Here is a 10,199-nt window from a genome sequence, read left to right on the forward strand (position 1 = left end):
TTTTTGCCTCAGTGACAACAAGTACTTGAGATTCTATGAAGATTCTTCAAAGAGGAAAACAACCAGGGAGGGCACTTCAGTTGTTGAATAAACAAATACTACATGCAGATACTCTAATCAAGAATACTGCCAAATACTGTCTTTGGCATTTGCTTGCATTTCTAACTTAAATTATTCCATGTGGAGTAATAACCTGGACATTTTAAGGGACTGCTAGCCATCACATTTGTAAACTATTTGTATTTAATTAACTACCATTTGTGCTGGTGACATATCCTCTTTTATCCAAATGTGAAGTCTGATGTTCAGTTTATGCTGCTTAAAAGACATTAAGTTGAAAAGACAAGTAAAAGAAAAAAGAAAAAAAGTGCATGAATTTGAGACCGAGCCATCCAGATTTTTAAAGTATAAATGTTAGATGAAGTGATATTATAGTTTTAAGTTCACTGAAGACACTACAGAAATATCATTGTTATAAACACAACACATGACACATATTTATATGAAATTCAATGAACTTTACATATGTTAGTACATTGGTCCAGGAGCCAATCTTACAGAATCCCTGAATGATTACATGGCCCTAGAATCATGGATAGGCTTATTCTATTTGTAGCAACGTTGATCATCTTGGGTGATAGACTAACTCACACGAACACAATTACAAATAAATTTAACCAATTGGAAACATGATTCATAAAATTAACAGCATAAAGTGCAACATGTTACTGATACAGAGAATGAAACCAAGGTAATGATAGGATGTCTAGAAACAAGTGAGAGAGAGAAAAGAAAAAGGCAAAACCCCCAAGTTGTAATTGTTGAAGTCCACTTTGTGGCTGCCATGAAAAAGACCAACATGAAGCCAACCTTGAAATGTCAACCTTAACAAGTTATTTGCCACATGCAAGTTTCCTTGAATTCCTATAACACTATAAGGTAAATTTCATGATTATTTTCCTCATTTTAAAGATTAGGAAACAGGGGCGACTGGGTGGCTCAGTTGGCTAAGTGTCCGACTTTGGCTCAGGTCATGATCTCATGGTCTGTGGGTTTAAGCCCCACATCAGGTTCTGGCAGCTCAGAGCCTGGAGCCTGTTTCAGATCTGTAACTCCCTCTCTCTCTGCCCCTCCCCCACTTGTGCTCTGTTTCTCTCTGTCTCAAAAATAAATAAACAAAAAAAAAATTAAGGATTAGGAAACAAAGGCACAGGGAATTTAAGTGAGTTGGTTAAGTACATGGAGGTAGAGGGAGGAAGATAGATTCTGAACCAAAGCAGTTTGATCCAAAGCCTGTAATCTCTAATTACTATATTCTGTAAAATAATAATGTATTTGAAAGGTGGAAATAAAGCAAATTGATAAGTCTTTGATTTATTAATATCATGCTAGAGCACATGCTAATAAACCTGCTTAATTCTCATCTAAATCGCTTGCAGGATATAATTCCATTTAACTAACAAAGGCCCAGGTGTTTTACATGCCTGTACAGTTAGAGGTTGAGCTGCAAGGAAAAAACAAACAAAAAACTGATGAGGTATGATTTTAAAGGTGGAGGATGGTAGAAAAGATAAGTCCAAAAGTTGTTTACTTTTATTCTCTGGGAGGAAAACCACTTTCGTATTTAACAAGCTTACCTTGGTGTTTCTTTCCTTACTAGCTAAACACAACTGCTTTTCAAATATCTTGGAACCAGCTCTCTTGTCTTGTTGTTGGTTTCCTAGTTAATTAACTAGATGAATCTTTGACATGTGATCACTATCCATTTTTCATTTTCAATTTTTTCCCCCAACTTTCTCTTGGCAGGTTAGAGTATGGAACGTTTGAAATAAAGCGACATCGTGGTGTGGTAGTAGAAGTGTACAGATATCAGAATTAGAAAAACCTCCGAACGAGTACTGATAAGGCAAACCTGCAATCCCTCTGGGCCTCAATATCATTATCTATGAAATGAGGCTAACAATTCTTAGCACATAAGAATATTTGGAAGGATTATAAAGAATAACATTCCTGAGGTAACAAAATAGCCTGGCTCATCCTCTCTAAACTTCTTAGCTCCTTTCCTCTCACTTTATAGAGCTGAGATAGTCGGATGAACCTTACAATGTTTAGCCACTACACAATAGTCTTTTAAACAGTACATTTAAATAAGCATTAGTTGTGGGGGGAAGGGTTGATTTGAAAAAGATTTGAAAAGGCTAAAAAGAACAGAAAAGTAACCAAAATGAAATAAATGTAAAAATTAAAAATATATAAAAATTAAAATATTTTTTCTTTTTGAAAATAAGATTTTGTTGTCAAATATCTGAAGACATTTCATACCAAAGCCATAGAACTGCTCTGTAGCTTACATTTGAAGAAGCACCGGAATAAATGAGTTCATATTCCAGAACTGTCTTCCAAAGGATTGCTTTCAAACTACAATGTGTCAAACACAATTTTAGATCTTGATGAAAGCATAATTTCTTCTCTTGGAAAACTTATAAATGCTGCCCATAAATCCCAGGTTAAGAACTATGTAACTGTTTTAAAGGAACTATGTAAAATGAGGTGATAATCATTGCCAAAAGTCAGAAATGCTTTAGATGTCACCTACTTTATAATTAAAATTAATGCAATATTGGAGTTTGACATTTTGCTTTGCAATATATCCATTCCTTATCTATACCTATTTAGTGATAGATTCTTTTTCTAATAAAAAAACCCACTATAAAATATTTGAAACAGACCAAGGGAAATGATTCCATGGGGATACTATGCTTTCATTTAATTTTTTGGGGGGGATTCTTTACAACTTTATGTTTTAGATAAGTGACAGCATTGAAAATTAAATTTTCTCATAGAGATCTAAATTGTGTTCATTGGAATTCCATAATTGTTCTCTGAATATTGACCAATTCTGTAATTTTGCATGTATTTGTAAATTAATTTAAGCACTTTTTATCTACTAATATGTTGTACTTTGAATTCTTCTTGCATTGGTTGTAACACCTTATTGATTTCCCTATTTAATTAATGAGTTAAATAAAATCTTTGGCATATATTCTTTTTATATTTATATGAAAATCATGATTTTTACCCTTTCTGGACAATCACCCTTATCTATCTATCTCAATATTTATGAGTTTGTATATTTATAAAGTTTTCCCAAATCATTGGGTGAAGTGATTTTCTATGAAGATGGGCCACATACCACTTCATATCACTTCACGTATCAGCCCACCTGGTTGTATTCACAACTCCATGGAGGTGTAGAAGCCTAAGTTAAAAGAGGAGCCATTCAGGCTACACATAAAAACTCTGCTATAATCAGAGTAGTAAAGCATCACAGTGAAAGGAAAAGGAGATTCTCCTTGTCTATGTGAACTATGGATAAGGATGAGCAAAATAGATGATTTGCTTGGTTAGTGACCTGAGGACAAAGTGCTGTTAGAAGTTATATTCAAAATATAAGGACAAGTTCTCATTTTCTTTTTTCCTGTTTTTTTTTTACATTTTAATGTTTATTTATTTTTGAGAGAGAGAGAAAAAGAGAAAGAGAGAGAGAACAGGGAAGGGGCAGAGAGAGAGGGAGACACAGATTCTGAAGCAGGCTACAGGCTTTATCAGCACAGAGCCCAATGCGGGGCTTGAACCCAAGAACCGTGAAATCATGACCTGAGCTGAAGTGGATGCTTAACTGACTGGGCCACCCAGGCCCCTTAGTACACATTTTAAATTTAAGATTTTACTTAAACATATAGACATTTCTAAGTTTAACCGCAATAATCAAGAAATTTTGTTCTTAGTGCAAGATTTTTCATTTAAAACCCCCACAAATATATTTAATAATTCTAGAAATCATAATCACATTTTTATATCCTGTGAGCAAACACAGGATAAAGAGTACCTCACATACAGGAAATTTGACAGCAATCTTAAGTAACCAAAGTTTATTATTTTTTCGAGTTTATTTATTTTTGAGAATGAAAGAACATGTATGTGGTGAGAGGTTTGATTCGCATTTCCCTGATGATAAGTAATGTTGAACATCTTATTTAATGTGACTGTTGACTATCTGTAGGCCTCTTTGGGAAAAATGTCTATTCAGGTCCTCTGACCATTTTTCAATAAGATTGTTTGTTTGTTTGGGTATTGAGTTGTATAAGATCTTTACATTGGATATTAATCCCTTTTGGAATATATCACTTGGAAATATCTTCCCCTATTTAGTACACTGTCTTTCTGTTTTGTTGATGGTTTCCCTTCCTGTGCAAAACCTTTTTATTTGGCGTAGTCCTGATAGTTTATTTTTGCTTTGTTTCCCTTACTTTAGAAAGCATATCTGGAGCATCTGGGTGGCTCAGTAGGTTAGGTGACCAGCTTCGGCTCAGGTCATGATCTCACGGTTCGTGGGTTTGAGCCCCGCATCAGGCTCTGTGCTGATGGCTAGCTAAGAGCCTGGAGCCTGCTTCGGATTCTGTCTCCCTCTTTCTCTGACCCTCCCCTGCTTGCACGGTTTCTCTCTGTCTCTCAAAAATAAATAATAATAATAATAATAATAATAAATAATAATAATAATAAAAGAAAGCATATCTAGTGTTAATACTATTCTTGACCCCAGTTATATAAACAAATGCACTGTTTTTCTTTGGGTAGTTTGAGTTAGGCTCCTATAACTTGCAACTGACATAGCTATGATTATTAAAGGCACCTCTTGGTCCCTCCTCTCCTATGATATGGATATTAACTCCCACTCTACAACCTAGTGACTATCCCAGATTTCAGAATGACTATGCGGCTGTCAGCTTTTGCTACTGCCCAAGAGATGAAGTATTCTTTTTAAAAATTCCTAAATGGCCACCTCAAATTGACTTCTACCAGGTTACTTACAAATAGGAGATAAAACTACTTGATTTGAAAATCTGAACAAATACATAAAAAGTCAATTGTTCTTTATTTTTTGAAGGAAATATGGATGGACTAATGACAGCTTTTAAAAGTACATGTACTTTAAATAAAATAATCATTAATAGTACCCACTGATATGAAATCTGAGAGAGGAAAGAAAAGCACACTGAAGTCAATAAACTGGAAGATTACAGTAAAGAAAAATTTAAGGATTAAAATGTGGTTTAAAAGATTATTTAAGTTTCATGCTAACCGTAATTGTACCAATTATTCATTTTTTGGTTGGAAAAAAATTCAGAGAGCCAAAGAGAAAAGGCTGCCATTATCCATATTTCACTGCTAATTATTTGCAGTTTTACCTAATTATATGCATCAAGACATGTAGTGTGTAAGGATTCCTGCTCAGGAATATTTCTAAACTGGAAATAATTGAATTGGACATGAAGTCAGACCCTATACGGAATAGGAGTCTGTACTCTAGAGGAAAATAACCTTGAAAGAAAAGCCCAGGGTAAGACCATGGCAATGACCCAGCTTATCTCTTGGAGTATCAGGAGAAGGGTGAAAGGAGATACTCAAGTAAAAGACTTTCAAAAATTCTAATTTGAATTGCTTTCACATAGGACATATATCATTTTGATAGGCCTGCAGAGGGCCAGTCATATGCCTTCCAAAGCGAGTCACTGTGACTTAGGACAACCACATGCTTTTTTGGCCAAACTGAGTCACCTTCCCCACTCCAGAGGGAGGGTGGTATTCCACACGGCTTACCATGAACTGAAATAGAAGGATGTTGTCTGCTATAAGAAGTCAAGTGTACATAAGGACAGATGGTCACATGATAAAGACAGCCTCTAAAGGCCTCCTATTGTAAAGAATAAATATTGTGCCTGGCCCTATGAAGGCAGTAATATTTCTAAGTAGGTTTTAAAGTGAGACTATGAGAATCCTCTGATCAGAGCATGGACAAAGTAAAGAAAGCAGAACCATTTCATGGCAGTCTCCAAAAGCGTTTCACCTCTGAGTGCTCAATCTTTTAAAAATGTTATATACGGAGTTACTATATTTAAAATTAAAAATAAATTATGTATCATTCAAAAGAAAGAATTATCTTTCTTTTATTTTTTAGAATAAATTAGGAGAAAATGATGTAAATATATCTGAATTACATTATTAGACCTCTGGTACAGGTCTGTAGTTGGTAGATTTTGTGACTTTTTCTCCTGTGAATCCTGAAAATGTTTTCATTCTGAATAACAAAGAAAATAAATTTCTCATGGAAATATTTAAATTAAAAATATTTAATTCCTCGATTTCAAATTTAATACATGCATGATTTAAGCTAATTCATCTTTCCTTAGAGATTATGCCTACAGATTCATATATTTTGATGTTTTCATTACTAAAACAAGAGATGCTATTTGAAAATTTTCAATCTAATTGGTAATATTTTGATGTTGTTAATTATTTTTAACACTTCTGTCAGCAATTTGGTTGATGCTCTAGAGCCTAACATTCAAAACAGTTCCGCTTCAAGGCATTTATTTTGCATTTAAAAAAATACCTGACATTGATACATCTTTTCTAATGAGAGATTGTGAAAAGCAGAACTTTTCAGTGAAAAGGCTTATTTGAAAGTAATGATTTTAACGTTTCTGGCCTTAGGAACTGTTTATCCGTACCAGTTTGTGAGATATGCATAATCACAATGGTCTTTAAATAATACATAGAATTTGACGCTCGTGGCTAGGTTGCACAATATTTTGATGGAAAGAGCAAAATGAATAATCTTAGACTTGGCAGCTTATTTGAGTTTTGGCTCCACCACTTACTAGGTGCGTGTCCTTGGACTGACTACAACTGCAAAGGACCTCATGTTGCCTAGATGTATGATGGAAAGAATAGCATTAGGCAACACACTTTCATGCCTACTAAAGTTTTTCATAAAAATACAGCGAGGCAGTGTCTGAAAGCGTGCTTTACACCTTCAAGGCCCATACAAACTGAAGGCTGTTTTGTTGCAGCAGTCTTTGCATGACCCCTGAAGTTATACTTGTCCTAGAATTCCAAACTGCAACAGGATCAAGAGGTTTTTTAAAGACTGAACTGGGTCATGATGGAATCACATAGAATGGAAGTGAAAGGAAAAGGGATTTGGCTCTGCCACATCTGGGGGTTTTCTGGCAACTTTGGAAGATTTGCTAAGGCATGGGTGTTTATGACAGTCTTGTAGCAGCATCGGTTGCCTCATTTGCTGACACAGGTATAGCTAACTGAGGGAGGGAGTGCATAGTAACTATTGAAGAGAATAAATATTTTTTTTTCTGGAAAGTTTTAGGATTAACTGGGAAGAACTTGAAGGGTTAGAAATTCACAAAGAGAACAGAGAGTACAACCAGAGAAATATATTGTATTACTGTTCCTTTATTATACCTTTATCACAAGGCTAGTACCATATAATTAGTGGTCTTCTAGCAAAGATTGGTATGAAAAGTTGAACATACTTTGCAAAATTCTCTGCTCAAAGAGAGATATGTAATTGACCTGAAATAACCTAAAGTGTTTTCATTATTTTCTCTTTTATAGAATATTTGTATTATTAATCATTAATCATCTGAAAAAAGATACTTTTTATATTGAGATTTAAGATATACATGTAGAAAATCTTTGAAAATACAGGCATAAAGCATAATACAAAAATCTCTCAAAAATCATAACAAAGACACAGATAGGAATATTGTTAATATTTTGATACTATTCTTTCTGATCCATCTATCTTTAGAGTAATCTGTACCTCTATCACTTATCTATCTATTCACTTATTAATCAATTTTGCACAGGTAAAAATATATTTTAGATGTGAAATTTTGATACTGCATTTCCTTCTTATAATATTATGTAATCACCATTTTCCAACATCACAGACTCATTTCCTGAAAAGAATAATTGCTGCTGACACCGATTAGACATTTTTTTAACATTTCACTTACATCAATAGAGAAATCACTCAGACAGAAAGTCAATAAGGAAATACCAACCTTAAATGACAAACCAGACCAGAAAAACTTAGCCTACATTTATAGAATATTCCTTCCAAAAACAACAGAATACACATTCTTCTCAAGTGCCCATGGAATATTTTCTGAGATAGATTATATGCTAGGTCACAATAAATTTAAGAGAAATGAAATCATTAAGCACATAGATAACCAAAATAGTATAAAGCTAGAAATTAATTATATGAAGAAAACTGGAAAACTCTCAAGTATGTGATTAAACAATATGCTACTAAATAACCAATGAGTAAAAGAATAAATTAAAAGAAACAAAAAATATCTTGAGACAAATTAAAATGGGACTGTAATGTGACAAACTTTAGAGGATGCAGTAAAAGCAGTTCTAAGAAGGAAGTTCATATCTAAAAATTTCTACCTCAAGAAACCAGATAGAGCTCAAGCTAATGTAACACCTCAAAGAATAGGAATATAAGAACATATGAATGCCAAAGATAGTACAAGGAAAGAAATAACAAAGATGAGAGCAGAAATAAATGAAATAGGGACTAAAAGTACAATTCACCAGTGAAACCATCTGGTCCTGGATTTTTGTTTGTTGGGAGAAAAGCCAGACTCTTATGGAATGTAACATAATCATTGGAGTGAAATCTTTCATTTTTACCATATTTTACTGATTAGAAGCAAATCACAAGTTCTGCCTTTACTCGAGGGCTTGAATACTAGAAGGAAGAGATTTCTGCAAAACAAGATATTAAGGAATTAATCCCTTTTGCAATGCACCATAAACAAGGAGATTCCCAGGAATAAACCTAACCAAAGAGGTAAAATATCTTTTTAATGAAAACTGCAGAATATTTATGAAAGATATTGAAGAGGACACAAAGAAATGGAAAAACATTCCATGCTCATGGACTGTAAGAACAAACATTGTTAAAATGTCTATACTACCCAAAGCAATCTACACATTTAATGCAATTTCCATCAAAATACCATAAGCATTTTTTCACAGAGCTAGGACAAACAATCCTTAAATTTGTATGGAGCCACAAAAGATCCTGAAGAGTGAAAGCAATCCTGAAAAAGAAAAACAAAGCTAGAGGATCACAATTACAGATTTCAACATATATTATAAAGCTGTAGTCATCAAGACAGTATGGTACTGTACACAACAGACACCTGGATGAATGGAACAGAATAGAAAACCCAGAGATGGATCCACAGCTATACAGTCAACTAATTTTTGACAAAGCAGGGAAGAATATCCAATGGAAAAAAGATTGGGTTGGGGCACTTGGATGGCTCAGTTGATTGAATGTCTGACTCCTCATTTCAGCTCCGGTTGTGATTCCAGGGTCATGGGATCAAGCCCTTTGTCTCCATGCTGAGCAAAGAGCCTGTCTGGGATTCTCTCTTACTCTCCAGCTGTCCTTCTCTCCCACTCACACACTCCCTCTAAATTAAAAAATAAAATAAAATAAAATAAAAAAAGACAGTCTCTTCAACAAGTGGTGATGGGAAGGCTGAATAGCAAAATGCAGAAGAATGAAACTGGACCACTTTTTTATATATACAAAAATTAATTCAAAATGGATGAATGACCTAATGTAAGACAGGAAACCATCAAAATCCTAGAGAAGAAAACAGGCAACAATCTCTTTGACATCAGTCAGAACAACTTCTTACTAGACATGTCTCTTGAGGCAAGGGAAACAAAAGCAAAAAGGAACTATTGGGCTTTAAAAATAAAAAAGCTTCTGCACACTGAAGGCCACATAAATGAAACTACACTTGATCTTAGCCAAAAGGCCGAGAAGCGATACAACAATAAATGAAACTAAAAGGCAGCCTATGAAATAGGAGAACATATTTGCAAACGATATATCTGATAAAGGATTAGTATCCAAAATCTATAAAGAACTTACCAAACTCAACCCCCCCAAAAAACCCTCAAATAACCTAGTTAAAAATGGGCAGAAGACATGAACAGTTTTCCAGAGAAGACATCCAGATGGCTAACATGAAAAGATGCTCAACATCACTCATCATCAGAAAAATATAAATCAAAACTATCATAAGATACCACCTCATACCTGTCAGAATGGCTAAAATTAACAACACAAGAAACAACAGATATTGGTGAGGATGCAGAGAAAGGGAAAACTTTTTCCACTGTTGGTGGGAATGCAAACTGGTGTAGCCACTCTGGAGAACAGTATGGCAATTTCTCAAAAATAGAAATACCCTATGATCCAGCAATTTCACTAATAGATATTTACCCAAAAGACAGGGAAA

General features: G+C 34.3%; 1 pseudogene; it reads right to left on the reverse strand.

Annotated features, from left to right (window-relative positions):
* Window positions 1-9,592: 9,592 nt before the first annotated feature.
* On the reverse strand, window positions 9,593-9,725 carry LOC115288717 (annotated as a pseudogene).
* Window positions 9,726-10,199: the final 474 nt, after the last annotated feature.

Source organism: Suricata suricatta, chromosome 3 (genome assembly GCF_006229205.1).
Source record: "Suricata suricatta isolate VVHF042 chromosome 3, meerkat_22Aug2017_6uvM2_HiC, whole genome shotgun sequence".
Classification (NCBI taxonomy): domain Eukaryota; kingdom Metazoa; phylum Chordata; class Mammalia; order Carnivora; family Herpestidae; genus Suricata; species Suricata suricatta.